This window comes from Aegilops tauschii, chromosome 5, assembly GCF_002575655.3.
Source record: "Aegilops tauschii subsp. strangulata cultivar AL8/78 chromosome 5, Aet v6.0, whole genome shotgun sequence".
In the NCBI taxonomy this organism is placed as follows: domain Eukaryota; kingdom Viridiplantae; phylum Streptophyta; class Magnoliopsida; order Poales; family Poaceae; genus Aegilops; species Aegilops tauschii.
The window spans coordinates 450,053,257-450,069,621 of record NC_053039.3 but is presented as its reverse complement, the minus strand read 5'-3'; positions in this window follow the sequence as shown (position 1 = coordinate 450,069,621).

Below are 16,365 nucleotides of genomic sequence, written 5' to 3'. Positions count from 1 at the left end.
TCGCGTCTCTGTCGAACCGACTAGGCGGAACTGCCCCGCCTACCGCGCAGGAAAAGCCCCGCCCTCGACTTTTAAATACAACTACATCCGCTTAAGAATCCAATGATATAGTTTTTGTGACATAGTAACTCATATTTAGTTAGTCAAATGGATGACCTAGAACTACGTGCAGGCCCTATAAACCGAGACGCCTAAAAATAAAAAAACCGAGACGGAGAGGGTAGTTCAGCATGTATCTTTTTAGATCAATATAGTCGGGATTCACCAAGAGCAAAACCAAGTGGTAGGCTGCTCCTGTCGTGTTGGCGTAGCAACTCAAGCAGGGTCAGTCCGCATACGAAATGGCGACACACTTAACATGACCCCTTTGGCCGACATGTGGCTCATCCACCGTCTTTTTCCACGTGCGATGCACCAAATTACAGTTCAGAGCAGTGGTTGGAATTGGAGGCACCCCGGTCGTAGCGCCGCAGTAGTAGAAAATAAGCGATGAGGGGTCAAATCACAAAGCCCCACCTTTCCCGCATTAAGCTGGACAGACGAAGCAACCATCATTTCACTCTAGGGCGCAAGAGCATAAAGAAAAGAGAAAAAAATGATGCGTGCGGCAGCTACCTAGGGCACCCTATGGTAGGGGTCTCCCTCGTCTTCTCGCGTCTCTGTCGAACCGACTAGGCGGAACTGCCCCGCCGCCTACCGCGCAGGAAAAGCTCCGCCCTCGACTTTTAAATAGTATACAATATACTAATTTTGTATCCATGGATTGCGCCCTCGCCATGGAGCAAAGCGTCTAGAAAACGGCGGTACACATGTACGGAGTATACAGCACGCCCATCGCGTTCGCGTCGCACCCCAGACGGTCGGTCGGTCTGGCACGCTGCTCTCCGAATGGAACGCGCATCATATTGCGTTTGCACACACATGTGGGACGACAATTGAGAACCGACCATAGGCACACTCCCCGGCCCCGCAAGTCGGGTGACTTAATAGAAGAGGGAGACGAGCGATAGTACTAGAGAAGTGTTGTACTACGTTGGTGCCTGGACGATCCCTGCAAGACACGGAAGATCAGTTCGTCCATGCATGTGACCAGACTCCAGCAGACACGCCTGGATTGGTTATCGTCTACATATCGTGCAGGCTGTGTTGTACATGGCTGTAGTTGTGGTGAGAAATCTAAAAAAAGGTTTCTTGTCATCTCGCAAAATTAGGTGTCATGTGCTTCGGATCACTGCGAGGGTTAAACAGCGACAACTGAGTTGGGCTAGTCATTGGGGGCACATGCACGAACAGTGACTACTCAGCTGCCATCTAGGTCAAGCCGTCTATGTTAATTAGGACATCTATCGACGGACCCCTTTTCTACGAGTTTATCTTTAATTTGAGCTTTGTTCCTCGTCTAGTTTGTCCGTCGGGATTCATGTTGTCTCCTTTGGGCAGTGAGGTTATGATTTCTTGTCATGTGGCATTTTTTTGTGTTATATGTTATAATACGGCTCTTCAGATCAAAATGACGACAAATGCGCCTCCGGGCCACGTGCATGAAGACTTATCGACAGTCATTGACGAGGTCAAGCCGGCTCCGGTAGACAAAAGAAAAGTAGTACTACTCCACTATATAGGCAGGAGCCTCCGCGCTTGCTTGCTAGTGTTGCTCTCTTCACACTGTCTCGGCCTCTCCAGATCTAAACACGACAGCGGTGGCCACACACTCTCTCTCTCTCTCCCTCTCTGCTCACCGCTGGTCACAGATCCAGCCGGATCCTCTCCGCCGGGGAAGGTGAGAAGGTGCAACGTTCACGCGGTCGTCCTCGGCGACGGCTCTTACCCACTGCTGGGCGCGTCCCGATCAGCCTGCCTTGCCGTTCTCTCCCAAGCACCGCTGGCGAGGGAGGGCCTCCGACCCCTTCTTCCTCATTGCCGTAGTGTGGGCAGATCCGGCCTCCCGCCACCCACCTAGCGACATCCCGGTGACCATCAGGTATAACTTCCTTCGAAACCGTCCTTGCTCTACTTCTCGAGCTCCTGACGTCGCTGCATTTGTATATTTTACTATTTCTCAAGCCCCCTCGTAGATAGGATCGATCGGCTGTTCGAAAACCACCTAATTTTTTTACGTTTAAGAGGTAAAACTAGTTCATGCACTCGATTCTAGTACTACTTGGTTCAAACAAGGAAGAAAGGGGGTGGGGGTGGGGGAGGATTTATTACCTGAATCTAGGACTTGGTCGAAAGAGGAAATAATGGGGGCGAAAAGTAGCAGAGACTGGCTATCCAACTGGTCTCTAGGTCTAATAGGGAAATAAAGGGAAACGCAGTACAAACTCAATATAAACCCGATCTATTGGTTGAAAAAGGAAAGAAAGTGGGGACTGGGGGACAAGTCAACAGAGTAAGTCCAGCACTAGATTTGCTAGCCTCACACAGTATAAGGTGGCTATACCGAACAAAAATGGGACCAACCCAGATATCCTGTTCTGATGTTTGTTGCTCCGAGCCACTCTTATGTAATGCCACTGGTAAAATGTAGCAGTCGCACTGTTAAAAGTAAGGACACGTTAAACCAATGTTGTTTTCGATGTAATGCCTGCAGTAATATGAATCAATGGCACTTCTTTACATGTCCTGCTAAAATTTCCCATTAAGATAAGTTGGTTCTTTTCGTTAGAAATGCATTTGTCCTGGTCCGCCTACTCTCCCGTGCCCAAAGTAATGTCGTATTTAACGGTTGTCATAGTTAATCCTAATGCCCACACTAATATCTAGCAATGCCAGTGCTTTAGAAATTGCTACTGTCCTTGTAGGATTGCCATTCAGATAAGGAACATGCTTCTTTTCATTTGATGCATGTTTCATCACTTGTTAGTCACCCTCCTTTCCACCTTTTTGTGCAAACAGAGATATACATTTCACGCTCGATCTTAGTTGAACTGCACAAATGATATCCAAATTATAGTTGAGCATTCCAGGAGCTTCACAACCAACCTTGATGTTGCTCAATTTTATTGCAACTAATGAAGAAGAAGCTCTGTGGGTTTCGTTTTCTGATGGAAATGGAACCGGGGCTGGAGCCCTTTTCTTAAAAAAAATTGAAGAAGAAGTTGCTAGCTCACGGGACATTGCTTCATTTTAGGTGAACTGCACCAAAAGGTCCCATGAATTGAATCATCCATGTTGGTGACTAAAAGAGCCAGCTTCAGCATCCCAGTCTAAGCACCCCCGGCCTCCATCCTTGCGACGCACGGTACACCTCGTTTGCCACCTGCTCGACCCTAGTGTCACTGATAAAATGAAGTAATAATACAGTTAAAATAGAGCGAGTATCATCTCTATCATTTCATTTCCAATGTAGATAAAGAAAGTGCTTCTCTTTGTTAATGTATGTTCCATCAACTAGTCCCATTGTTAATGTTTAAGCGTTTCAGCAAACTGGGGTGCTTAATTTTAGTTGATATGTACAAAAATAGAGATTTGAATGTCTCAAGGCGCCTCCTTGTACTACCGCTGTACACTGATGTTCATCACTGGCAGAAGGTGTATCTGGGAGACTTGGGACGATGTCCAGTATGAGGCGTACCGTATGAGGCATCGCAGGGCTCATCTCGCCCTCGCAGCATGGCATACTATGATACTATCGCAATATTTTCTTCTATTTATTTTGTGTGTTTCATCAACTGGTGCCACTATAATGTAATCACGCTTTTTCATTATCTGTGCAAACAGGGTTATTCAGCTGCATTTTGGTGGAACTGCACAAATGTACGTATGGAACCGGCATATATGCAGAGTGCGAGGTGTGCCAAGTAAAAATTACCGACACCAACCATGCTGCATGCACGCATTGGCATCCACCACCACCAGTGGGATGTGTGGCGCTCTCTGTGGACAGATCTTTCTCGGCAGCAAATCATCTAACCAAATACTAGTAGCTTATATTGGCAGTTTTCTAGGGAGTACTCTTTTCTGAAAGAAGCACCAATCTATTTTTCTTTATTTGTACACTGTGTCACAACTTTGACCCAAAGGTCCAGAGCTATTTTAGGGTGATTGGCGTAGTACTCGAAGACTGATTGTAAGCATGATTTTCATTAGCTGTCACACTGATTGTAAGCATGAGCAGGTGGAAGATTAGGTTAGTGCGAAGCTTACCTTAATCCCTACCGCCGCCGTTGAAACGAGGCGAGCGTCGAGGGAACCATGGAGAACGGCGGGGAAGCGACGTCGCGCCATCCGGCCTCCTCTTGCGGTGGGAGAACGAATACTCCTGTGGCTCCGGCTGGCTCTGCACCCTCATGAACGGCACACCATACTCGATCGATTCGTTATCCTCTGGGTGCTCGACCTTCGACCTGTACGCCCACCACCTCTGCCTGACTGTCGCCTCGGGCGAATCTGTCTGCTCCATCGCCCAGAGGAGATACTCAATGAACTCAGACGACTGCGGCGTGACTGCCGCCGAGGAGTACATGTACATCGCCGCCCTCATCGCCGCCGTCTCGCTCTTTCGCATACATTGCCACATGGCCCGCACCATCCTCGAAATCTCCCACTCATTGTCAAACCAACTAAGGATCTCCTTCAACCTGGCTAACTTTGCCTGGTCGCCGCCGGCAATCTGCCTGATTCGCTGCTGCATCCTCTCCATAGATGTCCTTCTGAGTGTTCCAGTGCTAGCTTTGGAAGATGGGAGGAGAGACGGTGGTCTTGCAATAGAGAAGAGGGAGAGGCGAGACGGTGGTTTTGGAATGGAGATGATGGAGAGGAGAGGAGGTGGTTTTGCAATGGAGAAGATCAGAAGAGGGAGAGGCGAGATGGTGGTTTTGGAATGGAGATGATGGAGAGGAGAGGAGGTGGTTTTGCAATGGAGAAGATCAGAAGAGGGAGAAGCGAGATGGTGGTTTTGGAATGGAGATGATGGAGAGGAGAGGAGGTGGTTTTGCAATGGAGAAGAGGGAGAGGAGCATGCGGCAGCGATTTAGGATTGGACGAGAGGGCCGGCGCGCTGTGACTGGATCAAAATCAAAATCAAATTTACCCTTCAATTAAGAAAGCGACCCCACATTAACTAGTCTCCCTTTTATTCTGGGTCATAATTGACCATGATTTTCGCACATAAAATATATGTTATACGTTGCAAAAATAATATAATTTGAAAGTACATTCAGATACGAACCAAACGATACAATTTTGGTGACATGCATTCACATTTTGCTTGTCAAATACAGTACGTGGTCAAACTTTGACCCAAGATACGCAAAACAACAAAAAATACTTCCAAGACCAGCGCCGCTCTTCCGCTCTTCTCCTCTTAAACCACCGCCGCTCCTCTCCTGTTCCAATCTAAATGCAGCGCCGCTCCTCTCCTCTTCCATTTCAAAACCACCGCCCCTCCTCTCCTATTCCAGTCCAAAACCAGCGTCGCTCCTCTCCTGTTCTAATCCAAAACCAGCGTTGCTCCTCTCCTCTTCCATTCAAAAACCACCGCCGGCGAGTGAAGGTGTTGTGGAGAAGTAGATCGATGGAGGAGTACAACCGATACGTGAGGATCGCAGACGGCGACCCTGTGAAGCTAGCTAGGATGTTGGAGATACAGTCTTGGTTTGACAACAAGGACCAACTAGCGGCGACGGCGACATCCATGGCCAAATATCTGCGACAAAGCGAAAAGGCGGCGATACTCCCAGAGGGAGTCTCGCCGGAGTACATAGAGCTGCTCCTCTGGGCCATGGAGCAAACAGATTCACCGAATCCGATCGTGAGGGAGCGGTGGTGGGAGTATCGATCCCAGATGGAGCATCCACCAGAGATTGAAGGATCGAGCATCTACAGGGTGCCGTTTGTGAGGGTGTCCTGCCAGAGCGAGCCGGTGGAGTCTTCGTCGACCGAACCCAACTGCAAGAGGAGAAAAGCAGTTGGCCCGACGACGCTTCCCCGCCATCGTCTCCCTCGCCGTTCACATCGTCTCACGGGGCGGCTGTCTGCCGCCGAGGAATAGGAGGGGGCTGCCCCCCCCCCAGCCCAATAGTCGGGCAGGTTGTGAATTGTCAGGAGGAGCTTAGGGTTGTCGGTATTTGCAGGTTGTGAATTATGTTTTGTGTTGTGTATTTTGAGAGTACTTTCAGATATGAATGTCTTTTGAATTTCAGATTTGCAGTATTGAGCATATGAAGTATTTTATGAATTCTAGAGATCTATTTTTAGCACCTCAAAAAATGTAGTTTCATAGGAGTATAAAAGTGCAGACAATGTGATTCTCAGAGAAGAAACTACAAGTTTCCGTTTCAGATAAGAAACTGCAAGTTCAGTTTCAGATAAGAAACTGCAAGTTCAGTTTCAGATAAGAAACTGCAACTTTCAGAGGCAGAGCATTTATATTAACACGGACTTTTCAAACAGGGTTAACATCATGTTGGAAGTTTTATTCATGGTCGAAAATGGAACTACCAGCCAGTTAAGATCATGCTGATCAACATTCATGCATAGCACATCTTCATATGATGCACAGTCAAAATGCCCACACAATGTCGAGTGTGCGAAACACAGAGAAAACGAGGGACGAAGTTTTGGCAAGTGTTGGACGTGGTTTTGGGCTGCCCCGTCTAGGCCTGCTCCCTCCTCCCCGCAGCCGGCTCTGCTGCCGCATAGGCCTCACCGCCCCACCGTACTCCCATCGCTGGCCTAGCCATCCCTCTACTCACCCACACCTGCTGTTATTCTCCGGCGACGGCAGACGAACCAGTAACCTCGTACAGTCGTACTCCTCTCCGTGCGGGCTTCCACTGCCGCGTCTTCCCCGGCTCCCCGTCGTCCTCTTCCTAGGCCTCGCCGTCGTCCACCGCCATGGCGCTCTCGGCGCGGCCTGGTCAACGTGGTCAACGACCGACATGCATCTGAAGTGGACTCTACGTGGAGAGGCCGACAGCTGGGTACACGGCCACACGCAAGGAAATGCCTCCTTATTACGCGCAAAATAATGATTCCTCCACCTGACATCAGGGACCCACCGAAAGGGCCTCTGTATTTCGCGAAAAAAATGTTACCGCCGCTGACAGCTCGGACCCACCAGCTATATCTTCGCACGCAAGGAAGTGCCTCCTTATTACGCACAAAAAAATGAATACTCCCCCTGCTAGCTGGGACCCACCATGGTGGAGGCTGACTTGTGGGCCTACTAAGTTGACTGGGACGGGGGCCTTTATCACTTTAGTCAATATGAACGATTCTAGCTTCAGTGACCGTACGATGTCCATCCAACGGCCATAGTGCTTCTTCAACCTCTGGTCTTCTTGCTCCAGCCGCCCAAAGCAGCGCCGGTCGTGCCGCATGCTCCTGCCTCCCGTGGGCGGCTGTGCTGCCGCGGAGGCCTCACCGCCCCCTACTATTCCCACCGCTGGCCAGGCCCTGCGGCGACGGTAGCCTCACACCGCAGCCGAACCAGTGAACCCTCGTACTCCTCTCCGCGCGGGCTTCCACTGCCGCCTCTTCCCCGGCTCCGCGTCGTCCCCTTCCTAGGCCTCGCCGTTGTCCACCTCCGTAGTGCTCTCCGCGCGGCGTGGTCAACGTGGTCAAGGAACGACTTCCATCGGAAGAGTACTGTACGTGGAGAGGCTGACAGCTGGGTCCAAGGCCACAGCCCAGTTTTTTTGTGATTTGCCAAGTAAGTCATTTTGTCAGGCCTGTTGGGCTGCAAATCTTTCAAGACAAGGAGAGCTTTCATTCGGCTGGCCGAGAAAATGGCCCATCAGTAATGAGAAATGGGCTGTACATTTTTAAAACACATCAAACCGGCAATTAGTTTCAAATATCTTTTTTTTCATTTCGAGATTTTAAATTACATTAAATTTTATGCGTGAAGAATTTGTTGGATTTTATATCGATATACATTTATTTTTAAAATCAGTTTGAATGTGAGTCGGAATTTCGGGATTAAAAACAGTTCGGACCGCACCGAAATATGCAAAATTTCGTATAATTTTTTAACCATGGCCACAATATGGGCTGTAATGCTACCAAAAAGAATATGGGCTCCAAAAAAACCTTAATAATTAGCAAATGGGCTGTAAATTATTAGAAATAATGACAGATGGGTTGTATGCTGTTTTCCACAGATTTGAGGCTTTCCTAAAAAAAGGTTGACGCACAAGCAGTGACTGTTGGATGGCCATCCAACGGCCGTCGTGCTTCTTCAATCTCTGCTCTTCCTGCTCCAGCCGCTCAAACAAGCGCCGGCGGGACTGCCTGCTCCCTCCTCCCCGCGGCCGGCTCTGCTGCCGCGCAGGCTTCACCGCCCCACCATACTCCCATCGCTGGCCTAGCCATCCCTCTACTCACCCACACCTGCTGTTATTCTCCGGCGACGGCAGAGGAACCAGTAAACCCTCGTACAGTCGTACTCCTCTCCGCGCGGGCTTCCACTGCCGCGTCTTCCCCGGCTCCCCGTCGTCCCCTTCCTAGGCCTCGCCGTCGTCCATCGCCCTGGCCCTCTCGGCGCGGCCTGGTCAACGTGGTCAACGACCGACATGCATCTGAAGTGGACTGTACGTGGAGAGGCCGACAGCTGGGTCCACGGCCGCACGCAAGGAAATGCCTCCTTATTACGCGCAAAATAATGATTCCTCCACCTGATATCAGGGACCCACCGAAAGGGCCTCTGTATTTCACAAAAAAAACGTTACCGCCGCTGACAGCACGGACCCACCAGCTATATCTTCGCACGCAAGGAAGTGCCTCCTTATTACGCACAAAAAAAATGAATACTCCCCCTGCTAGCTGGGACCCACCATGGTCGGAGGCTGACTTGTGGGCCTACTAAGTTGAATGTGACGGGGGCCTTTGTCTTCTAGCTCCAGTGACCGTACGATGTCCATCCAACGGCCGTAGTGCTTCTTCAACCTCTGGTCTTCTTGCTCCAGCCGCCCAAAGCAGCGCCGGTCGTGCCGCATGCTCCTGCCTCCCGTGGCCGGCTGTGCTGCCGCGGAGGCCTCACCGCCCCCTACTATTCCCACCACTGGCCAGGCCCTGCAGCGACAGCAGCCTCACACCGCAGCCGAACCAGTGAACCCTCGTACCCCTCTCCGCGCGGGCTTCCACTCCCGCGTCTTCCCCGGCTCCCCGTCGTCCCCTTCCTAGGCCTCGCCGTCGTCCACCGCCGTGGTGCTCTCCGCGCGGCGTGGTCAACATGGTCAAGGAACGACTTCCATCGGACGAGTACTGTACGTGGAGAGGCTGACAGCTGGGTCCACGGCCACAGCCCAGTTTTTTGTGATTTGCCAAGTAAGTCGCTTTGTCAGGCCTGTTGGGCTGCAAATCTTTCAAGACGAGGAGAGCTTTCATTCGGCTAGCCGAGAAAATGGCCCATCAGTAATGAGAAATGGGTTGTACATTTTTAAAACACATCAAACCGGCAATTAGTTTCAAATATCTTTTTTTTATTTCGAGATTTTAAATTACATTAATTTTTATGCGTGGAGAATTTGTTGGATTTTATATTGATATACATTTATTTTTAAAATCAGTTTGAATGTGAGTCGAAATTTCGGGATTAAAAACAGTTCGGACCGCACCGAAATATGCAAAATTTTGTATAATTTTTTAACCGTGGCCACAATATGGGCTGTAATGCTAACAAAAAGAATATGGGCTCCAAAAAAACCTTAATAATTAGCAAATGGGCTGTAAATTATTAGAAATAATGGCAGATGGGTTGTATGCTGTTTTCCACAGATTTGAGGCTTTCCTAAAAAGGTTGACGCATAAGCAGTGACTGTTGGATGGCCATCCAACGGCCGTCGTGCTTCTTCAATCTCTGCTCTTCCTGCTCCAGCCGCTCAAACAAGCGCCGGCGGGACTGCCTGCTCCCTCCTCCCCGCGGCCGGCTCTGCTGCCGCGCAGGCCTCACCGCCCCACCATACTCCCATCGCTGGCCTAGCCATCCCTCTACTCACCCACACCTGCTGTTATTCTCCGGCGACGGCAGAGGAACCAGTAAACCCTCGTACAGTCGTACTCCTCTCCGCGCGGGCTTCCACTGCCGCGTCTTCCCCGGCTCCCCGTCGTCCCCTTCCTAGGCCTCGCCGTCATCCACCGCCCTGGCCCTCTCGGCGCGGCCTGGTCAACATGGTCAACGACCGACATGCATCTGAAGTGGACTGTACGTGGAGAGGCCGACAGCTGGGTCCACGGCCGCACGCAAGGAAATGCCTCCTTATTACGCGCAAAATAATTATTCCTCCACCTGACATCAGGGACCCACCGAAAGGGCCTCTGTATTTCACGAAAAAAACGTTACCGCCGCTAACAGCTCAGACCCACCAGCTATATCTTCGCACGCAAGGAAGTGCCTCCTTATTACGCACAAAAAAATGAATACTCCCCCTGCTAGCTGGGACCCACCATGGTGGGAGGCTGACTTGTGGGCCTACTAAGTTGACTGGGACGGGGGCCTTTGTCAACTTTAGTCAATATGAATGATTCTAGCTCCAGTGACCGTACGATGTCCATCCAACGGCCGTAGTGCTTCTTCAACCTCTGGTCTTCTTGCTCCAGCCGCCCAAAGCAGCGCCAGTCGTGCCGCATGCTCCTGCCTCCCGTGGCCGGCTGTGCTGCCGCGGAGGCCTCACCGCCCCCTACTATTCCCACCGCTGGCCAGGCCCTGCGGCGACGGCAGCCTCACACCACAGCCGAACCAGTGAACCCTTGTACTCCTCTCCGCGCGGGCTTTCACTGCCGCGTCTTCCCTGGCTCCCCGTCGTCCCCTTCCTAGGCCTCGCCGTCGTCCACCGCCCTGGTGCTCTCGGCGCGGCGTGGTCAACGTGGTCAAGGAACGACTTCCATCGAACGTGGACTGTACGTGGAGAGGCAGACAGCTGGGTCCATGGCCACAACAAGGAAGTGCCTCCTTATTACGCGGAAAATAATGATTCCTCCACCTGACAGCTGGGACCCACCGGACGGGCCACTGTATTTCGCGAAAAAAATGTTTCCCCCTGACTGTTGGGACCCACCAGCTACATCTTCGCACGCAAGGAAGTGCGTCCGGGCAAAAAAAACAATTTGCCCCCCTGACTGCTGGGACCCACCAGCTACATCTTCGCAGGCAAGGAAGTGCCTGACAGTCGGGACCCACCTGGTCGAAGCGTACGTAGCATTGTCATTCTGGTCGCGAACATGTACATATATATATACTGGTGGATGTAGAGGCGCGCACGTGTCGTAGTAGAGGCGCGTACGTGTCGTAGTAGAGGCGCGCACGTAGCATGTACACGTACGTACAGCGGCCAGGGTGCAAGAAAGAAAATAGGCCACGTATGTGTACATACGGGCGGGGTCTCGAACGCCTACTCGCGCATACGTACGGCCAGGGCTCGTGTACATGGCTGGGTCGGAACGGAGAAACAGCGTCGTCGTCGTGTTCATGGGGAGGCAACGGAATGTGTCGTGTTCATGGGGAGGCAACGGAATGCGTCGTGCTCATGGGGAGGGGTGTGGTGTACCGCAAAACGGAGGAAACGGACCTCCTACGGTCGAAACGGGGGTCCTGTTGATCGGGAGGAGTGTGGCGTACCGCAAAACGGACGAAACGGACCTCCTACGGTCGAAACGGGGGGTCCTGTTGATCGGGAGGGGTGTAGCGTACCGCAAAACGGAGGAAACGGACCTCCTACGGTCGAAACGGGGGTCCTGTTGATCGGGAGGGGTGTGGCGTACCGCAAAATGGAGGAAACGGACCTCCTACGGTCGAAACGGGGGTCCTGTTGATCGGGAGGGGTGTGGCGTACCGCAAAACGGACGAAACGGACCTCCTACGGTTGAAACGGGGGTCCTGTTGATCGGGAGGGGTGTGGCGTACCGCAAAACAGGACTCCATAGGATACTGTTCATCTCCACCGTCGACCTCCTCCAGCCTCCACGAGCTACCGTCGACCTCCTCCAGCCTCCACGAGCTCCTGTTCATCCATCCTCCACCGCGCGCTACTCCACCGGCTACTGTTCAACCACCCCTCCACCGTCTACTGTTCATCCAGCCCTCGACACCACGGGGTCCTGTTCAACCACCCCTCCACGGGCACCCCTCCATCGTCTACTGTTCATCCAGCCCTCCACACCACGGGGTCCTGTTCAACCACCCCTCCACTGGCACCCCTCCACCGTCTACTGTTCATCCAGCCCTCCACACCACGGGGTCCTGTTCAACCACCCCTCCACGGGCACCCCTGCACCGTCTACTGTTCATCCAGCCCTCCACCACACCACGGGGTCCTGTTCATCCAGAGGCAACGCCACCGCTCACTATTCATCCAAACCCCCCCGCAACGCTCACTGTTCATCCCAGAGGCAGCATCGATCGGCTTCAGTTAGCAGCAGTAGCAAAGGAATCGCTCGATCGGGTTCAGTTAACAGCCATTGATCGATCGCTCGGGTTCAGTAAGGCGTAGCCTGCAGTGCAATCGCTCGGGTTCAGTTAGAGTCCAACGCCTCGCTCGGGTTCAGTTAGAGCCAACGCCTCGCACACACGCGCATACGTGTACGAGAGAAACGCGCATCGCTCGGCCCTCGACCTCCCACCGTAACCGGGAACTCCCCGAAATTTTCCTCGCCCTCGCTTCTACCACGGTTTTTTCCGTCATGGACGACCCAAAGAATGTCATGCAGCTGCGTCTCCGGCCCGCCCAGGACGAAAAGCCCATTTTCTGTCATGATTTTTTGTCATAGAAGTAGGAGCCCACCACATCTATGATGATACCGGGTTTTGTCACAATTATCGTCAGAAGTGTCATATGTATGACAGAAAAAAAATTCGTTCGGCCCAAAATGTCACGGATGTGTCTTTTTTTGTAGTGTTCGGAGTAAATAATACAAGCTCTAAAGTACAGTATGGTTATCAAAGCAGAGGATACAAATTACCAAAGGCATTATATACCCATGGAAAGGCTCGCAAGGTTATTGAATAGGAAGGACACTCTCGGATAATAATCCAACAAGGGGGTCGTGTGGTCTACAACGGAGCTGATGCGAGTATCGGTACTCTATCAGAGGAAGAAGGAACGAAAGGGCATCAGATTATAGAAACAACTGACTGATTCAAAGCTCAAATGCAAAGGAATTATCATTTCCAAATCAAGGGATTAGAAGCCAACGGTCTTATTAAGAATGGATAAGTTGAATAGGCTTAGGGGTACAATCAACGACAATTTGAGCTGACTGATTCAAAGCTCAAATGCAAAGGAATTATCATTTCCAAATCAAGGGATCAGAAGCCAACGGTCTGATTAAGAATGGATAAGTTGAATAGGCTTAGGGGTACAATCAACGACAATTTGATTGGTCGATAACCAGCTCATGTTCAAAATGACATCTTAGCCGGAAAGATAATTTTAAAAGGATCAACCGATGATTGTGTGCATTCGCACTCATGTTGAATCAATAGGATCAAAATGACGGTGTCAAAGGAGACTAATGAATGTTGCTAGACCTATGGGAAGCATCCATAATGCAAGCAGACAAGTATATGCAGAGCAACAGTTTTAAAGAGGATTCTCGAAAGATCGGATAGTATTTCAAAGTATCATATGAAACATATGAACAACTGGGGATGGATGAATACTCGATAAGTGCGAGTAATTATTTTGCAGGGGTATTCATGTGGTAAAGAACTGCAAGGCAGTAGGCACAAGGTATTCTCGTATCAATAGAGACAATTTCGGGGTATCTTGTAATAACAAGATCAACTGAGAATAAAAGTAAGAACGACAAGTGTATGTATTTATCCATAGGGACATTTCGATGGTAGGGAATTGAAAAAGCAACGGGCACAAAGTCTTAGAAGAACAGCATAGAGTATCCTCGGAATCTTCTAGTGCAGCAGTCGACCATCGGTAATAAGATGCTCTACGGGTGAAAGTGATCATGAGATCCTAATGTTAGATTTAGAAAAATTCATTTAACCTGAATAGAAGAAAGATCAGAGTCCCAGAGCATAGACGAGGAATAAAAGATCCTAATACCATCCAATGGCGACGTGGGCCCATGGGCCGCACAGCCATGTCAGTAAAACAGTTTTCATCGACTAGACTCAACTTCGGCCAAGGAGTGTGGTAGGGGGATTCCTATAGGCAGTCGGCTCTCATACCAACTTGTGACGCCCCCGATTCAATCCACTAATCATGCACGCAAACGTGTACGATCAAGATCAGGGTCTCACGGGAAGATATCACAACACAACTCTAAAAACATAAATAAGTCATACAAGCATCATAATACAAGCCAGGGGCCTCGAGGGCTCGAATACAAGTGTTCGATCATAGACGAGTCGGCGGAAGCAACAATATCTGAGTAAAGACATAAGTTAAACAAGTTGCCATAAGATGGCTAGCACAAACTGGGATACAGATCGAAAGAGACGCAGGCCTCCTGCATGGGATCCTCCTAAACTACTCCTGGTCGTCGTTAGCGGCCTGCACGTAGTAGTAGGCACCCACGGTGTAGTAGGAGTCGTCGTCGACGATGGCGTCTGGCTCCTGGGCTCCAGCATCTGGTTGCGACAACCGAGAAGAAAGGAAAGGGGGAAAAGGGGAGCAAAGCAACCGTGAGTACTCATCCAAAGTACTCGCAAGCAAGGATCTACACTACATATGCATGGGTATCTGTGTAAAGGGGAAATATCAGTGGACTGAATTGCAGAATGCCAGAATAAGAGGGGGATAGCTAGTCTTGTCGAAGACTACGCTTCTGGCAGCCTCCATCTTGCAGCATGTAGAATAGAGTAGATGGTAAGTTCACCAAGTATCATCGCATAGCATAATCCTACCCAACGATCCTCTCCTCGTCGACCTGTGAGAGAGCGATCACCAGGTTGCATCTGGCACTTGAAAGGGTGTGTTTTATTAAGTATCTGGTTCTAGTTGTCATAAGGTCAAGGTACAACTCCGGGTCGTCCTGTTACCGAGGATCACGGCTATTCGAATAGATAAACTTCCCTGCAGGGGTGCACCACATTACCCAACACGCTCGATCCCCTATGGCCGGACACACTTTCCTGGGTCATGCCCGGCCTCGGAAGATCAACACGTCGCAGCCCCACCTAGGCCCAACCGAGAGGTCAGCAGGCCAGTCTAAATCCAATGGCGCAGGGGTCTGGGCCCATCGCCCATTGCACACCTGCACGTTGCGAGGGCGGTCGGAAGCAGACCTAGCCCCCTTAATACAAGCGTAGGCTTACGGTCCAATTCGGTGCGCGCCGCTCAGTCACTAACGTCAAGAAGGCTTCGGCTGATACCACGACGTCGGGTGCCCATAACTGTTCCCGCGTAGTTGGTTAGTGTGTATAGGCCAGTGGCCAAACTCAGATCAAATACCAAGATCTCGTTAAGCGTGTTATTTTGAAGTAACCGCGAAGGCCGACCAGGGCCAGGCCCACCTCTCACCTAGGTAGTCTCAACCTGCCCTGACGCTCCGCCACAAATATCCACTCAGAGGGCCGTCGGGACAAAGGTCCTTTCAACCCCCAATTCGTGAATCACTCGTGGGTACTCTACAAGCCGACCCGACTTTAGTCACCACAAGTATCATGTATAAAGTATATAGTATATACCCGTGATCACCTCCTGAGTGATCATGGCCCGATAGTATAGCATAGCAGACGGACAAGAATGTACGGCCACATATGGAAAACTAGCATCCTATACTAAGCATTTAGGATTGCAGGTAAGGGTAACAACAGTAGTAGCAAAGACAGGCTATGCAGCAGAATAGGATTAACCGAAAGCAGTAACATGCTACACTACTCTAATGCAAGTAGTAGAGAGAAGGAATAGGCGATATCTGGTGATGAAGGGGGGCTTGCCTGGTTGCTCTAGCAAGGAGGGGTCGTCAACAACGTTGTCGATCGGGGCACCAGCAGCAGCGTCAGTCTCGTAGTCTACCGGAGAGAAGAGGGGGAAGAAACAATGAATACAATGCAAACAGATGCATATCAATGCATGACAAGACAAGTAACAGCGCCACGTGTGCCCTAACGCAGTAGGAGGTGATACCGGCGAAGGGGGAAACAACCGGGAAAGTATACCCGGTGTTTCGCGTTTTCGGACAGATGAACCGGAGGGGTAAAGTTGCGTGTTCGCTATGCTAGAGATGTGTGGCGGACGAATGCGCTGCGAAACCGGATTCGTCTCGTCGTTCTGAGCAACTTCCATGTACTAAGTATTTTCATCCGAGCTACGGATTATTTTATATTAATTTTCAAAATTTTATTCAATTTTGGAATTAACATATATAAATTAACTAGAAAATGCATTTATTGCGTCAGCATGACGTCAGCGGTCAACATTGACCGTTGACTTGGTCAACTGACGCGTGGGGTCCGTTAGT